Raw genomic sequence first — 16,271 nt, 5'->3', positions numbered from 1 at the left:
GCATCAGTCTCTGCAAAGCATTTAAAGATGAATTTTGTGTTAAATCTCATTGGTTATTAATAATAGAAACATAAGCTAGGCACACTTAATGAAAGTCAGGGAATTATTGCTCCCATATTTGAAAAATCTATGTATAAATGGCTTCAGGTGTGGCTGGGTCTAGGTGCTCAAGCAATTTTGTCAGGAATATGGGCTGAGATTTCAAAAAAGGCTGATGATTAGGAATAGGTTTTTGAATGCATTTCAGTAGTGCTCACCACATAAAAGCATGACAGGGTGGGAATGGAACAAGCTCTGTGAACATGAAGAACAAGCTGTGTCTCATAAAATAGTTTTGTGATATTCACCTTCTTCTTCCTATTTGTAATCCCTAAAAAAAAAATATAATAATAATAAAACCTTGGATACATGTTCCAGGCTGGTCTCAGTGGCACCATGAGAATTATAAAAAGAACAGGATGTCTGCATAAGAAAATTATGAGCAGGTTTTCCCTGAGACCACAATATAGATCATGCATATATGCCTAAGGAGGAGATTAAAATCACGAGAAAATAGTTTGGGACTTGCATATCAGGCCAGTAATCTATATGTTAATTCAAATTTTCCTGTTACTAGTCATGAGTAACCTTGATATAATTTTATTTTGTTTCCTTACAATGATATATAAATATTTTTTTCTCCTGGAGAAAACAATACCTAAACTTCATTCACTCTAAATTACCTTTGCGTATGGAGGTACATTGGATTTGGAAAGGTCTTATCAGAGTGAAAGAGGACTCTTGATTCCCATTTTACAAATGAGAAACAAGTCACATTATAAAAAGGAGTTGAGGTCTGAAGTCAAACTTGACATTGATTTTAAGTTCAGAATTATTGCCACTATTTCACACAATGATAATATTTGGGATCAGTGGATGTACTCACAGTCCACTGCCTGTTACATAAATTATGAGCCTCAGAGTTAAAGACCAAGAAGTATGAAGGGACTCTTAAGTTTTTACTTACATTCATAGTAGGTCTATTCTGGACCTCAACCCTTTCTTCTTTCCATCATTGTTAACAAAGATTGCTCATAAGGAACCTACTTCATCCTCTATCATTTCAGAAAATTATGGTGTATAAATGGAAAACTGTAGCAGAAATTTGGGAGAGTAAGATGGAAAAGTAGAACAATTCATGGTCAAAATAATAATATGCTTCTTATATGAAAAAATCCAGATAAGTTAACAGGGAAGTAAATCTCCTTCTCCTAATTGTTGCGGCTAAGATGAACGTCTCAAGTAGCAGTTTATTAAAAATGCTAATGAAAGTTTCTCTTCTTCTTCCATTTGTACAAGAAATAGATTTTATACCTGTTCAAATAATGACATTATTCACTTTAATGACAATCCTTTTGGGTATAAATCTAAGGGAAAACAAAATAGATGAAGAAAGTTATTTACAATGCTGAGACCATTCATTTTAGCACACTGGGAACATTCTATTCTCTCACTTTGGAAATCAGGGGTTAATGATACATTTTCAGGGACACAACATCTCATCCTTCTGCCAGTTTTATAATCTGAAATAATAAGGCATAGAAATAGTGTTTCAAGGTAATTTCTAATTAGAAGAGAGTCCATAATACCAAATGGCTGGTTCCTCTGGGATAGGGTCCAGAGATTTCAGATCCTTAACCAGAAGTTTTCTAAAGGTAATGTTCCCTCAGGGCCCTACAATTTCTGGGAAGCTGATATCAGGAAAATCTCTTTAATGAGTGTGCAGAAAGTCAGAACCCCTCCTTACAATCAGGCAAAGGGCCAAAACACACCCTCCTTTCATTTTGATCTCCTCAAATTTTCTACCTCAGGAGCCACAGAGTCACTTTTCTCCCATTTCTGGCTCACCAAGGAGTACTTCTGGGTGGAACCTGCTAGTGCCATCTGCACAGTGCAGCCCATGGTCCTACAGGTCAGGACAGCAGAGCAAGCACCCCAGGAATCTCAGCCTTCCTTGCGAATTACATCACCACATTGCCAGCGACTTGGCCTTTTCTTCCATGCTTTAAAGCACCATGAGTAGTCCATCTAGCTCATCCTATTTTCCCTATTCCAATTTTCTGTAATAGGATTCATTAATATGCTGCTTTCTGTTGAAATGATAAAGGACGCATTAGGTTTTTGTGAAGCTTCCTTTCAGCAGTGATGGAAGTAAAAAGCACATGGAACCCAAAAGAGTACTCTGATAAACATAAATAATATCATTCTAAAAACCTTGGCCATGAGCTTCCAGAAGATAGTTTATTATCTATAATCATTACTATGATTTATTCATGTCAGTAGATCAGAATAATCTGAATAAAGACAAAATGCAGATTTTCCCTTAGCTATGGTACAGTGATACAATGGACTATGATGCCCAGCATTTTTCAAGGCAAGGGATTCCTGTGGTTGAGCAAGTATACAATGAGAAAAGACTTTGGAATCAAAAGAGTGAGTACTTCCACTCACAGCTGTCTGACCTCAGGAAGTAATTTACCCTTTTAGCTGCATTTTAGTTCCCTGTCAAATGGAGGTAATGTTTTCCCTATTTACGTCATGGGTTTCTGAGATTATCTTATAATATTATAATCTTTAAGTACCATATGTAAATTAAGATTCCATCATCAACCATAAATTTACACACATAATGTAAAAATCTATTTCAATTTTAGTCTACTGTTAAAAGCTGCATACTTCAACAAATACATTTAAAATCAACTATATAAATCTGATGATTCAATTCAATAAATGTCCATTGTTTTCCTATTATAGTCAAAGTGTAATTTTATGCTATAGGACCTATAACCCATTTCTTAGAGAGTTTAAAATTTGGTGAGTGAGAAAAAAGGAAGAATCTAGGAAAGGTGTCTTCGTTTCTTAGCTACTTAAATAACATATTAATGGGTTGGTTTAACAGGAATTTACCGACTCACAGTTTCAGAGGTTAGTAGGCTTCCTTCCTCCCAGGTCAGTGTCTTCCGGCTGGTTGGCAATCTTTGGGATTACTTGTCACATGGCAACGTCTACTCCTTTCTCTTTCAGGTTCCATTGACTTCCAATTTCTGGCTGCTTCCTGTGAAATTTTCTTCCATGTTCAATTTCTTTTGCTTATAATGACTTCACTCACATTGGCTTAAGACTTACCCTCATTCAACTTGGTCTAATTAATAACATCTTCAAAGGTCCTTTTTATAAATGTGTTCATACCCACAATACAGGGTTTGGGGACCTGAACATGCCTTTTGTGGGGAACATGATTCATTTTTTCACAGAAAGTAGGATGTTAGGCACAATCATAGGACACAAAGTTAGAATTGAGACAGGTAAAATTAGGAAGGAAAGTAAGAAGGAGAAGGAAAGCTCAACAGGGCAAAGTTCAGGGCCCACTCACTGAATGATAATTGATCCAATTGGATTCAGGGTAGGCTTTTATAAAATAATGAAACTTTTCTTGGAATGCAGCAGAATTTTCTATACAATGAGTCATCCAACAACCTCTATAAATGCTCTACCATAATAAAAAGAAGGTAACAAATATAGAATCCAAAAGAGTAAAGACAGTATCTTTATCATTATCTTTAAAATAAATCAACTCAGTCATCACCTTTTGTGCCTACTTCCATTGGTATTATTACAGTAATTAGAAATGGAGCCAAATTTTATAGATTTCTCTTAAAATGCTCTGACATTCTTAAGATTAAGAGCCAAATGGGTCCTCCACAGACAAAGATATTGAATGGGTGATAGTGAAAGTTTTCAGTAGGTCTTGCTTCATTTCCACCTGCTTTTGTTTCAAAATCCTAGTTTCTTTTTAAAGCATGCTGTTTAACATTTCTTTTAAGATCGTAAATGTATTATACATATAACATGAGAGCTAGGGAAAGTATATGGTGGTAATCATCATCTTTCTGAAGTATACAATAAGAAGAAATCCTTATTCCTATCTGGGGAAGAAGGGTGAGAAAATCTTCCTCTTATAGCTAAATAGAGGAATCCAAGAGAGTCATTTGTGAAGACTGAAGGTGATTGCATGAATTGTATCCCTTAGCTAGACATTATCTGCATGACTCTGTATGGCAGGGCTATGTAAGAGAAGGCAGAAGAGAAACCTGGATGCCCAACATTTTTCAAGGCAAGGGATTCCTGTAGTTGCGCAATCACTGCAGGAGTTTCTGGGTTTGAGATATCATAATCTTACTCTACCTATCTCTCAGGCAATGTGTAGACATCTGGTGGTATGATCTGGGGGTTTGGGTAGAGGGGCAGCCTCTTAGAAATAGTCAAGCCAGAGCTTTGCAGCAACAGTCCCTCAGGATCCTAGGAAACCCCTCAAATGTATCCCATGGCGGGGGCGGGGGGGGAAGTCACATAATTTATTGTCTAAACTGTGACATCTTGTAGAGTGACAATGATAAATTGGAAGTAATATTGGGACAATTGATATATTAATAGACTACTACAGTCAAACCAGAATATATGTCCATCATGTATAGGAAAATCAGCATTGGATATCTTCCACAAAAAGAGCACCAACATTCAGTGGGGCTATTCAGGGAGGCAGTAAATACAAATAAAAAGAGGCTAAGCCTCATCTAGTTAGGTAGACATGTACCGTAATTAACGAAGAGGGACAAGAAATGTGCAGGAGTGCTTCTTCCTTAAACCACAGTCTATCCTGCAGTGAAAGGGGAGAATCAGTTTTAAGATTATCAGTTCAGTTTAAGATTATCAGTTCAGTTATAGGATTAAATTTTAAATCTCACTTGAACTTAGTTTCATGAACAAAAATGAGCTAAAATGTATGAGATTTGTCTCAAAATGTAAAGAGTAATTCAGTATAGCAAAGATGAAATCAGTAGAAGGGATAAATAAAGTCAGCTCCCAAGAAACACCTTGTAAGTGGTTATGGGAAGTGGAAAATAAATGAAAGAGAGAAATGGATTAAGCATTTTGAGAAGAACTGGGGTTCATTTGTAGCTGATAGTAAAAATTTATAGTAAAACAGATTAGAATTGCTATTCATCTTTCTTCAGTAGTGAGCACATGCTTATGAGCAAGTCATAAATTATGAAATAAACAAATCCTAAAGAAGAAGAATATTTAAATGGTCACAATGTACACCAGCTAGCAAATTTGTATATGCATTTACATAGTTTGTATTGGAAATAAATGCACAGAAAAATTTGTAATAAAATTTTTATAATATATAACATAGATTAGTTTATAGATAGCTAGGCAACTAGCTAGCTAACAATAAAGATTGCAATTTTATAACCAGTTTTCATAAGACACTAAGATATTTTTATATTTATTAAATTTTCTTCTACAACGTGATTATCATTCAATATAGTATTCTTATTATATGAATACACCACAGTATATTTAACCAATCATCTACCTGAAATATGAAGGTTGCTTCTATTTCTCCTTATTATATATAATGTAATAGTAGATTTTCTTGTGCATGCATATTTTCCCTATTTATTTCACAGAACTGTAGTTTCATGAAAAGATATTTATACTTCTAAGGATTTGGGCACAACCAAAAAAACTCAGCCTTATCTTCCTCAATGCTCTATTTAGACAAATAATCAAGAATTATGCTACATTGGAACTACAATAACTAAGAAAGCCTCTATCTGATCTGTCAACAGAATCTAGTTTTGAGTAACCAGAAAAAAAAATTTTATGGGATCCTATCCATGAGGAATCTTTTGCCTCACGATTGGAGGGATGCAAAGTCTGGCATCGAATATTAAAAATTGGAAAATTTGCATATGTTACGTTTTCATGTATTGAAAAAAAATACTCAGGAAAATCATGATGAACATAGAAATTCTCAGCTTCTGTTTTGAAAGTTGAACCTCATAAAATTACTGCAATTAGGGAGAAGATGTGACTCGAGTAATTGAGCACCCCTTCCTACATGGGAGGTCCTGGGCACTGTTCTGTGTGTCTCCTAAAAAAAGCAGACAAACAACAAGTAGACAATGAGCAAAAACAATGAGCATATGAGTAAAAATGAGTAGATAATAAGCAAAAACCAATTCGCAGACAATGAGGAAAAACAATGAGCAAGCAGAGGAGCGGCCATGGGGGTGAGGAGCGCGGGATTACTGCAATCGACAACACTAAAACTTAATTTTGTTTTTTGCTAAAAATTGCCACTGAGATCCCTGAATTCTCTCACTTATATTATATATATAAGGTTAATTGATAAGAATCTCAAATTTTGAGTTCTGAGTGGTTAATTTTGTACGTACATTCTTTTTGGATTATAGATGCAGTATATGCTAACTTTCTTCCAGAAGCTTATATATGGAGTAATTTATTATCAACAGAAAGTGGTGAGTTTCCAATATTTTGTAGTTAACAAAGTAAATTAAACCCTAATTTTTCCTCCTTTTTTAAAAAAAAATTGAAAAGTATATAGTGATTTTTGCTATTTTAAGTGTTTTCAAATTTTTCTTATATTTGTGAATATTTTAATGTTTCCCTTCAAGCTTTCACTGTTTTCTTAACATAGTAAAAATTATTGCATATCTAGAAATCTGATGCAATGTCAATTTGGGTTTATTTTTAGATGTTTTTCCTGTTGTCACTTACAGATTTTTAAAAAAATTAATTTGGTGAAAGATGTATATTTTTGAAAACATCATTTCCAGCCCATGGTGGAAATATTTATGAATAGTTTTTCTAGTGCTATTAATTAATCATCCTCAAATTATAGTTTTACAAAAGTTTCTCCAATTGCATATTGTATTTTTTATGTAGTAGCATGCATTTATGAACTTTACATTTTATTATTTTTATATACAAAGGAAAAATAAGTTTTGAAATATGTTAAATGATAAAAGCAAACAATTTAATAAAATATGTAACAGGCAAAGCTAGAAACTAAACTCAGATAAATAATAAAAGTGTTTTGAGTGAGCAGCAGTGAAAGAAAAGAGGACTTTGGATGGCATTTTCCCTCTCATTTATATTTCTGTTAATGTCCAAACTGAAACAATTTACAGAAAAGATAAAGAGGGATAATAACCAAGGATAATGAATTGAGGTCATGGTGATGAACATGTGATGGATTTCTATCCTCCCAAAGCAATGAATCATCAAGCACATGTAATGGAAAGAGAAAAGTGTTACGTGACTGAGTTAGACATGTAGGAAACAAATGCTTGAGCCATTTTTTTCCTAGATGAGATGACACTTTTTAAACTATAGAAAGTAGTAATTTCAAATCTTTGGTTACTTAGGTCATTCTATAGTTGTTCAATTATGTATTTGTAACTCTTCATCATTTTTAAATAAAATGACTATTTTAAATAACATTAAAAGCTTTATTTATTAAAATTCAAATATTACTTTTCACAAAATTAAGAAGCCAAATTTAAGAAGAAAGGTAAGATAAAGGAATATGGAGAACGGTTGGCAAGAAACGTGGAGATACTGTTGTAGGAAACGCAGTATGGTACAACATATTTGGAAAGACTCTGTTAATATCTAGATCTATGAAAAACAAACCACATATCTTACGAATTGAATTCCTATTCTGGGGAAATTAGACCTTTAAATAAAAGCATCAACAAATGGACCAGATTATTTATAGTAGCACTAGTTTTAAGGGCAAAATGAGTAAATACATAGTGGTGTGTATATCCTTAGCATAGAACATGAAACGGTCATTTTTAAAAGTTAGAGCATATAAATTGACTTGCAGAAGCCTCTATAATATACTGGTAGTTAATTAAAGCACAAAGCACCAGTGTTTATAGTATAAAATGATCAAAAACCTGTATGTACTTGTATACATATAATTTGACATGGGAAAAAATGTAGAATGAGATACAATGCTCGGAAGGGAGAAGTTAATCTAATTTGATGTGGTTTCCTCAATTAGATGCAGAAGGCATCTAGGACACATTTTCCTAGATTTTCAAAGGATAAGCAGTAACATTTAGGTCATTGCCATTCACCTCAATCAATTTAATATGTTTCCATCTCCAAGACTTCAATGAAAAGAGAGATTTTAATAAATATTTGATCACCTGTTTTCCCTCCCCTTTTCCCCTACCCTCTTTTTCTTCCAGCCTATCTATGATCAATTCCTTCTTATATTATTAAATTAAATTAAATTAAATTACAGGAAATAATTTTATCTCACTGAAGTGTGCCTTTTAACATTACCATTCTGCAATACTAATTTCAGTGTCAAAGCTGAACTTGAGCATTTTATTTCCTTTATATTGCAACCTTAACAGTTCTAAACCACCTACCAAGCCAGAAATGGATGGCTCAGTTCATCTTGAGATAAAGTGTTGTGAATAAAATATGAAACAAAATACAAAATATTACTACATATTAGTATATCTAAAATAATATTAATTTTGTTAAGTATGAAAGATCAAAGACAGTGCTCGTTCCACACTTCTTTCCCATAGATTTTCTATTCTGATCAATTACCTTTGGGGTCTGTTATAAACAACATTTTGAGGAATCTTGACATATTGGATGATTTCATGAACCCAAGTCTCCAACTTACAAAGGCAAGTTGAAGTAATGTTCTCACTGTGTCTACACTCAATCCAAACTTAAACTCAATTGAGAAATTTCCAAGGTTTATTTCTACACAACTTAGAATGGATTATCACTTTCCATTTTATAATTATGTGCTCTTAGGCAGTTCCATAACCTCCTTTTGGATTTTGCCTTATTTACAATTTTGGCAAATTATACTGCCTAACTCAAGTTATGAGTCAAAATTGTAAGAACTATATTTAAATATTTAGAAATGGTCCTGACATATAGTAAGTATACCAACAGTATATAGCTGCAGTAACAGGTACAAAGAGAAGGTATACAGGTTAGCAATGGACAGACTCTATGAGTAATGAGGGGTGGTTAACCAAGTTGCTCTGACTCTAATCCATGGTATCATTATAAAGAAACTAATTGGGGTAGTCTCTCCTCTATTATTACTGTTGCCATTGATATATATTGAATCCATAAAATATGCACTCCACTTTAATGCTCTAGTCTCTGATAAAGCACTTGTTTTACCTAAGCATTGTAAGGGCATGCTAAAGATTCACTTTTACGGATCATTTGTATTACTCTTCAATTGCACATGCTTACAGGAGAAACTTTAGAACACAAAGATAAGCAAAAACACCATTCATAACCCCAAAGTCACTATGTACATTTCTATGTTCTTGTTTTTTTATCTACACATAAATGTGTACATTTTAGAAAAAAATCAGACCTTTGTTTTTCATTACTTTTATTACATAACTTTTCAAACATATCTAAAATTTGAGATAATCCTTAATAAGCCTTCATGTACTTCAACAATTATCAACATTTTCACATCTTTTTATTAATCTATTTACTACTACTACAGTAACTACTGCTACCATGATTACCATTTTGGGCATTTTAAAACAAATACCAAGACATCATGCCATTTTACCCCAAAACTATAATATATAATTTTAATCAGTAAGGTTTAAAAAAGATAACCGCCAAACACTTTTCACAATAAATTAATCCCTACTATCATGTAAAACTCTGTGAAATATTCCCCATCACTCTGTTCAAATCAGCATCCAAACAAGGTTCACGCATTTATTTATTTTTATATTTTTTCATATAATAAACTTTATTTTTAAAGATGTTTTAAAGAAAAGTTACATTGAGAGTACAGGGGATTCCCCCACCCCTTCCCTTCCCACATTTTCCCCTAGTAATAACATCTTACATTAGTGTGGTGCATTTTTACCATTGATAAACAAAAAATTGCAGCAATACCACTAACCAAAATCTATAGTTTACATGATGGTTTACACTTTGCACCATACAATTTTATTGGTTTTGACAAAATGTACAATGGCCTGTAGCTCTCCTTGCAATATCATGCAGAGCTATTACAATGTTGTAAAACTGCCCTTTCTTCCATCTATTCTTCCCTCCCTCTCTCCTTAGACCCTCTGGTAACCAAAATCTTTATATAAATGTTACAATTCTCCCATCACTACAATCATAAGTCTACTTTGGTCTATGGTTGCATTGCCCCCTTAGGTTTGTTCATTCCTCAGTCTTAAGGATTTTGGGTTGGTGATGCTCATTCTGCTTCAGATTGAGAGTGGGCTTAGATCTTCTGGAGCAAATGGAAGGAACTTTTCACTAGCAGTTGTAGATGCTCTTTGTATTTTGGGATGGGGGTTATCAATCATCATTCTGTTCGTTGTCTTGGGTGAATCTGATGAACTTCAGAGTACGTGCTGGCCACAACTCTGCTGAGATTCAGGGCTTAATTGGCATATGAACAGATCAGAGATTTATGTTTCCAGTACATATATTTAATAGACATAGTGTTAATCATGGGTTCAAAAAAAGGGGTAGAAGAATCATGTGTAGGGAAGTTATAAATGAGCTTAACTCTGTTACATTGGGGAAATAGGTTACCACATATTCCAAGCTAAAGCCTACCAAAGAGGTGGAACACACAACCACATTTATTTGTTTATGTTTGTTAAGAACACTTTTATTATATAACAGTCAACCTTCCCTTTTTTATATGGCTTTAATTTGTTGGATAAACTGGTCATTTGTTCCACAGTATTGAGTAGATTTTTGAATGCATGAATTCATTGTGATTGTGTGTGTTGATTGATGATTTTAACATCAGCATAGGTAACTATTGTCATTTCATGGTTGCATTGTATGCCATTTCATTTTAAATTGAAACTCTTAAAAAGTATTGACAGTCCTAAGAGAGAACAAAAGAAAAACAGAAAGAAAAGTAAAATAACTTGGCTTACACCATACATGCTTCTTACCTATTATGCGTTGAATTGTGTTTCCCAAAAGGATACATTGAAGTCCTAATCCCTGGTATCTCAGAATGTGACCTTATTTGGAAACAGGGCCATTACAGATAGAATTATTTACATTACAGTGATGTCATCTCCAGCAGGGTAGACCCCTAATCCAATATGACTGATGTCCTTTTAAGAGTAGAAGAGACAGACCGGGGAAGATGGTCATGCAAGGATGGAAGCAAAGATTGAAGTGCTACAGTTGCAAGCCAAGGAACACTGGTTGTTGGTAAACCAGAAGTCAGGAAGAGCAAGGAAGAATTCTTCCCCACAGGTTTCAGAGGCAGTATGGTCCTACTGAAACCTTGAATTTGGACTTCCAGCTTCCCGAATTGTGAGACTGCACGTTTCTGTTGTTTTAAACCACTTAGCTTTTGGTACTTCATTACAGCTGCCTTAAGAAACTAATATGTTAACTTCCTGTGGTTATTATTTTCCAATACTTTGAGCTCCTGTTGCATTCCAGTCTGTTCTCAAGATAGAAAATCTGGAAGAAAAGGAGAGAAGAAGGATAGATGAATGAGAGAAAGAGGGAGGAAGGGAGAGGGGCATGGAAAGAAAGGTCATCTGTCTGAAATTTTTTACCCCGACAGGACTGCTTAATCTCAGCACTACCTGGAAAGCACCACAATAGCATTTATAACTCAGAAATTGTCTCCGTAATTTTTTGACCCTTATATGAGTAAGAACAAGACTTTACTTCTGTATGCAAACTCAGATGCATTATGGCAATGATTCTGAAGAGGCATATCTCTTCCCTCTTTTATTAACACTAGGGAAGATTACTCTTTCAGGTGAAATCTGAAATAATTTATATAAGGATATGCTTTTGTAAGTAGCTCAGTTCTTTTCTTAAAAACATAACCAGATGTGATGTGCAAACATTTAAAAACTGGCACATCCTGTGCATCATGCATTAAGCAGATGCCAGACACTGTGCCAGCTGATTATCAGTCCTGATCATACCATCTCATTTTTTATAAAAGAATAATATACATGCAATAATATCACCAACCTTCTTAAAACTTTCTTCCTTCAGTTTAAAGATGAAAAATTTATATATAGAATCTTAGTATTATTTCAGTTTATGTGGCAGAACACTAGCCATCTGATAACTTTCACTAAATGATTCTTTGCAGCACAATATGATATTTTAAGATATTTAGATTTATTTACAATAAAAAAATATTAATTTATGGGCAAGTATGAATCAAGAAAAAATAACTTAAGAATAATTTTCTTTGTCCAAGTATAATGAGAAATAGGAAGTTAATATTAGATGAACTTTAAGGTTTTTTTAACCCCAGGGCTCTATGATTGATCAGCTTTTTAAATGGATGTTCTTAAGGAAAATTAGCTGAAGACATTAGAGGACACTCACAGAATGATTATAGTTGGCTTTAACTGTCTTTGTCAATCAGGATTTAACATATATATTGGTATGGAAAAGCAATAATTTCCCCTTTTGAATCTAAGGTGTAAATATACATATAATGTTCTTGTTCTTATTGCTCTGGCCAAGGTGCTGAAATCACCTCCTAAAATGTTATAACTGTCAAGAAAAGAGGTAATTGTTTTCAATTGTATTTCTAACATCACATCTAAATGAAATATATGGCATGAAACTTAATAATTTCAACATCCCCCCCAAAGAAAACCAGGTTACTGCAACCAAATTTAAAAATACCAAATGTCTGGACAACAGTTAAACATGTAGAACACATTTAAGAAATCATAATATAAAGATATACACACAAGAGCAATTAAGGTGAGATATTTTCAGGATGTAAGTTATAATATTTTAATTTCATTATTTGAAAGAAGACTATAGTCAATTTGTGAAAATACATCACATCTTCTCACTTTTATATCTGAATTTAAGTCACATTTATGCAAGACGAAAGGATTCACTTCTGTATCAATGCTGTTGCTTAACCTGGAATTTCCCTTTTCTCAATTCCTGTTGAAATAATTTCTATCCCTAAAGGCTCCCCTCAGGCACAAACTTTTTCATTATTTACATCATTTATCATCCAAGTGTCATAAAGGCATTCAATACATCTAATATATTAGCTTATATATTTATCTTAAGGAAGATCAATCAGTTCCATGACTGGCCATTCAACTATTACGATGTCAACATTCATCTGTACCTCATTCACTCAGTAAAAATTACTTAAATAACCATCATGTACCAAACTATGCATTGAAGGGAATAGAAAAAACATGAGCATGGGGAATAAGACAATTACAAATATACATAATGAATTAGGTTTGCAATGATGCATTCCAGAAGAGAATAAAATATAACAGCATGGAGATTAAATATTGAAGGGTCTACTGCCAGGAAGATGGTTATTGAAATGAGGAAAAATAAGGACTGAGGAGGTGCATTTGATTGGGGTCCTCAAGAACTGTTAAACATTTGATTAATGGATATTCAGAAAACATTTCAGAGAAATTTAGGTTACATGAAGTAAGAAATGTTAAAGGATACTGAGAAATGATGTGGCAACAAAATACAGAGAAACTTCTTGTCATCCAGAAAAGTTTTACTGGTTTTAAACTTGTTTTTTAGAAAATGGGGGAGCATATAGGTTTTGAACAAAAGAATTAGCTACTCAACATTATGTATTGGTAATAAATGTAGGGGGCAATGAGGAGGAAGTAGAACAATAAGGATTTTTGTGAATTTCCTTGCATTGGGATTAATATTAGAGACTAAAGTCAGATGGGATAGCTATTCAAACTTAACACTTGCCTAGTTAAAGACACCTACTTTAATACATTGGAAGCCCAGTAAAGAAAATAAATACTAATTCATACAATAATAATTTTCAAATAAACTGGTCATTATTTAAAAGTTGTTTATTCCATTTGTGAGCCCATTGTGCTTCACTGAATTGTCAATGGAGCATTTTCCATGATAGAGTTTCTCTGGAAGGTGTTAGCATGTAATAAAAAAAATGTTTAGACTTCATGTCCACTCCCATCCAACCATCCATATGACTATTCTTTAGGCTTCCTTGGGGACTTGTCTTTCATTTTCCAGATTTTCTCCTTCCAGTTCTCTTAGTAAACCAGCCAGGATAGTCAAGATATATTTCTATCATGAATCAAGGTATATATTCTTTCTTCAAGCCACTTCTCTTTATAAGCAAATAGGATGACTAGGTGCATTGGCTGAAGTTATTAGAAAGATATTAACTCACCAGTGGTGATACAGTACAGCACACGTTCATTTTTCACTTATATGCAATACTAAGCTCAGCAATACTGATCTCTCAGCCAAGCTAGCCATAGGTATGTGCTAAGAAAGTCTTGGGTGCTAAACTGGTGAGTAACATAAAAGTATAGACCACCTGCTTCTGAAACTTACTTGTGGCCTCTGTTTATTTGCACCCAATCATGTATGTACTACTTCCACCTTAGAATAGATTCCTTCTGGGCCCACCTGATTTTACAATTTGGTACATCTGATTGAACCCAGTTCATAATGGAAAATTCTAGTTCTATGGTCACTTGATGTCAGATGTTCAGATAGTCCAGTAACAGGCTGGACTATTTTTCAAATGGTGTATAGTTCTCTGCTGTAGATGGTATGACCTTGATCCAGAACCTTAGAAAATGATATTGTAATTCTTTTACATTCATATATTTTCCTTTGCTCCATAGGTACCTCTACTACTGAGAAGTCTGGTGAGTCATATGGCCCAAGCAATAAGACTACTTGCACCACATCCTGGACCTGTTACAGACATCTTGCCTTCTTTGACCTCCACTCAAAGTTAGCTGCCTTCCTGTCACTTGCTATATGGTTTTGAGTAGTATTCTAAAGTATCAGATATGATGCCTTTAGAACCTGAAGAGGCCTGACATATCTTATTAGTAGGAGAGACAAAATGTAGTAATTTGCAACTTACTTTGGAGATGATGAACAGGAAAATTCCAGACACCTGGAACACCAAAATATTCTCTCATATGGTGAACTCCTAAATCTGTAAAATTTACATCCTGCATGGTATGTACATGTTTTACCAAGGCCTCTGGTGATCTCTATGCAAACATTTAGGAACCAAAGTGATAATGTATACAATGTCCAGATCAGATCATCTCAAATGAGGCTGTACAAGAGAATTAGACCCTAATGCACTAAGGTACCTGTTGTATATATGTTTTGCTTCTCTGCATATGCAGTGGTATTAGCTATGTACTGTTCTTGGGATAATTAAAAAAAGATTCACTCAAATCACATTCTAAAGAGCTTAAATTTCTTGCAGAGTTCCAGGTGAAAAGGTCTGGTACGGACTTTACAATTCCTTTGGACTATATTATGACAGAGTGGAAGAGTTAACACAGCCTTGCTGTCTGTCTCATGTAAAGTTAGGGCTTCTGATCCTCTTTTATTGATAAGCATAGAAAAATTTGTTTTGTCCAGATCAATGACCTCATACTTGAGGCTGTGTTAATCTGCTTTAGTTAAAATATTTCAACACTCACAATAGGTGCAATTGAAGCTACTACCCAGTTGAGTTTGTAGTAGTCCGTTGTTGTGTACCTATTTCCTTTGTGTAATGACTAGACAAGTGAAATAACTGGGGATGAGATGGTGACCACTACCCCAGCATTCTATTTTTCCCCATTAACAATATCTTTCATTAGTGTGGGACATTTGTTACAGTTGATGAACACATATTATATATAATGGTCTGAATCCATCCTGCAATGTCATACAGAACAATTCCAATGTCCCAATAATGCCCCTATAACACCTATTCTTCTCTCTCACTCCCCTCAGAACTTCCAATGACCACTGCCTTTTATCCATGTTACAAGTTCTTTCAGTTCAAGAATAATAATAAGTCTACTTTAGTCTATAGTTGCATTCCCCCTTATGCTTGTTCATTCCTCAATCTTGGGGATTTGGGGATGATGATGCCCACTTTGCTTCTGATTGAGAGGAAGCTTAGATCCTATGGGACAGTTGGGTGGCACTGTCTTGTTTGCAGTTCCAGATACTTTATTTTTGGGGATGGGTGTTGTCCATCATCATCCTTTTGTTAGTTGTTCTTGGTGAGTCCAATGAACTGGAGAGTAGGTGTTCACTGCAACTCTACTGAGATTCAGGGCTCAATTGGCATATGAACAGCCAGAAGATTTAAGTCTCTGGGGCACATATTTAACAGGAATAGTGTGAAATATGGGTTCAGATAAAAGGGGTATAAGAACCATGTGTAATAAAATTATAAATGAGTCTGACTTTGATACATTGAGGGAATAGGTTCTTATATTTTCAAAGGTAAGGACCACTAACAGGGTGCTGATTCCTGGGGTTGTCTGCCCTACATATAGTGTCCAGATGTCTCTAGAGCC

This window comes from Dasypus novemcinctus, chromosome 4, assembly GCF_030445035.2.
Source record: "Dasypus novemcinctus isolate mDasNov1 chromosome 4, mDasNov1.1.hap2, whole genome shotgun sequence".
Lineage (NCBI taxonomy): Eukaryota > Metazoa > Chordata > Mammalia > Cingulata > Dasypodidae > Dasypus > Dasypus novemcinctus.
The sequence above is the reverse complement of the archived record's forward strand: the minus strand, read 5'-3'. Positions refer to the sequence as shown.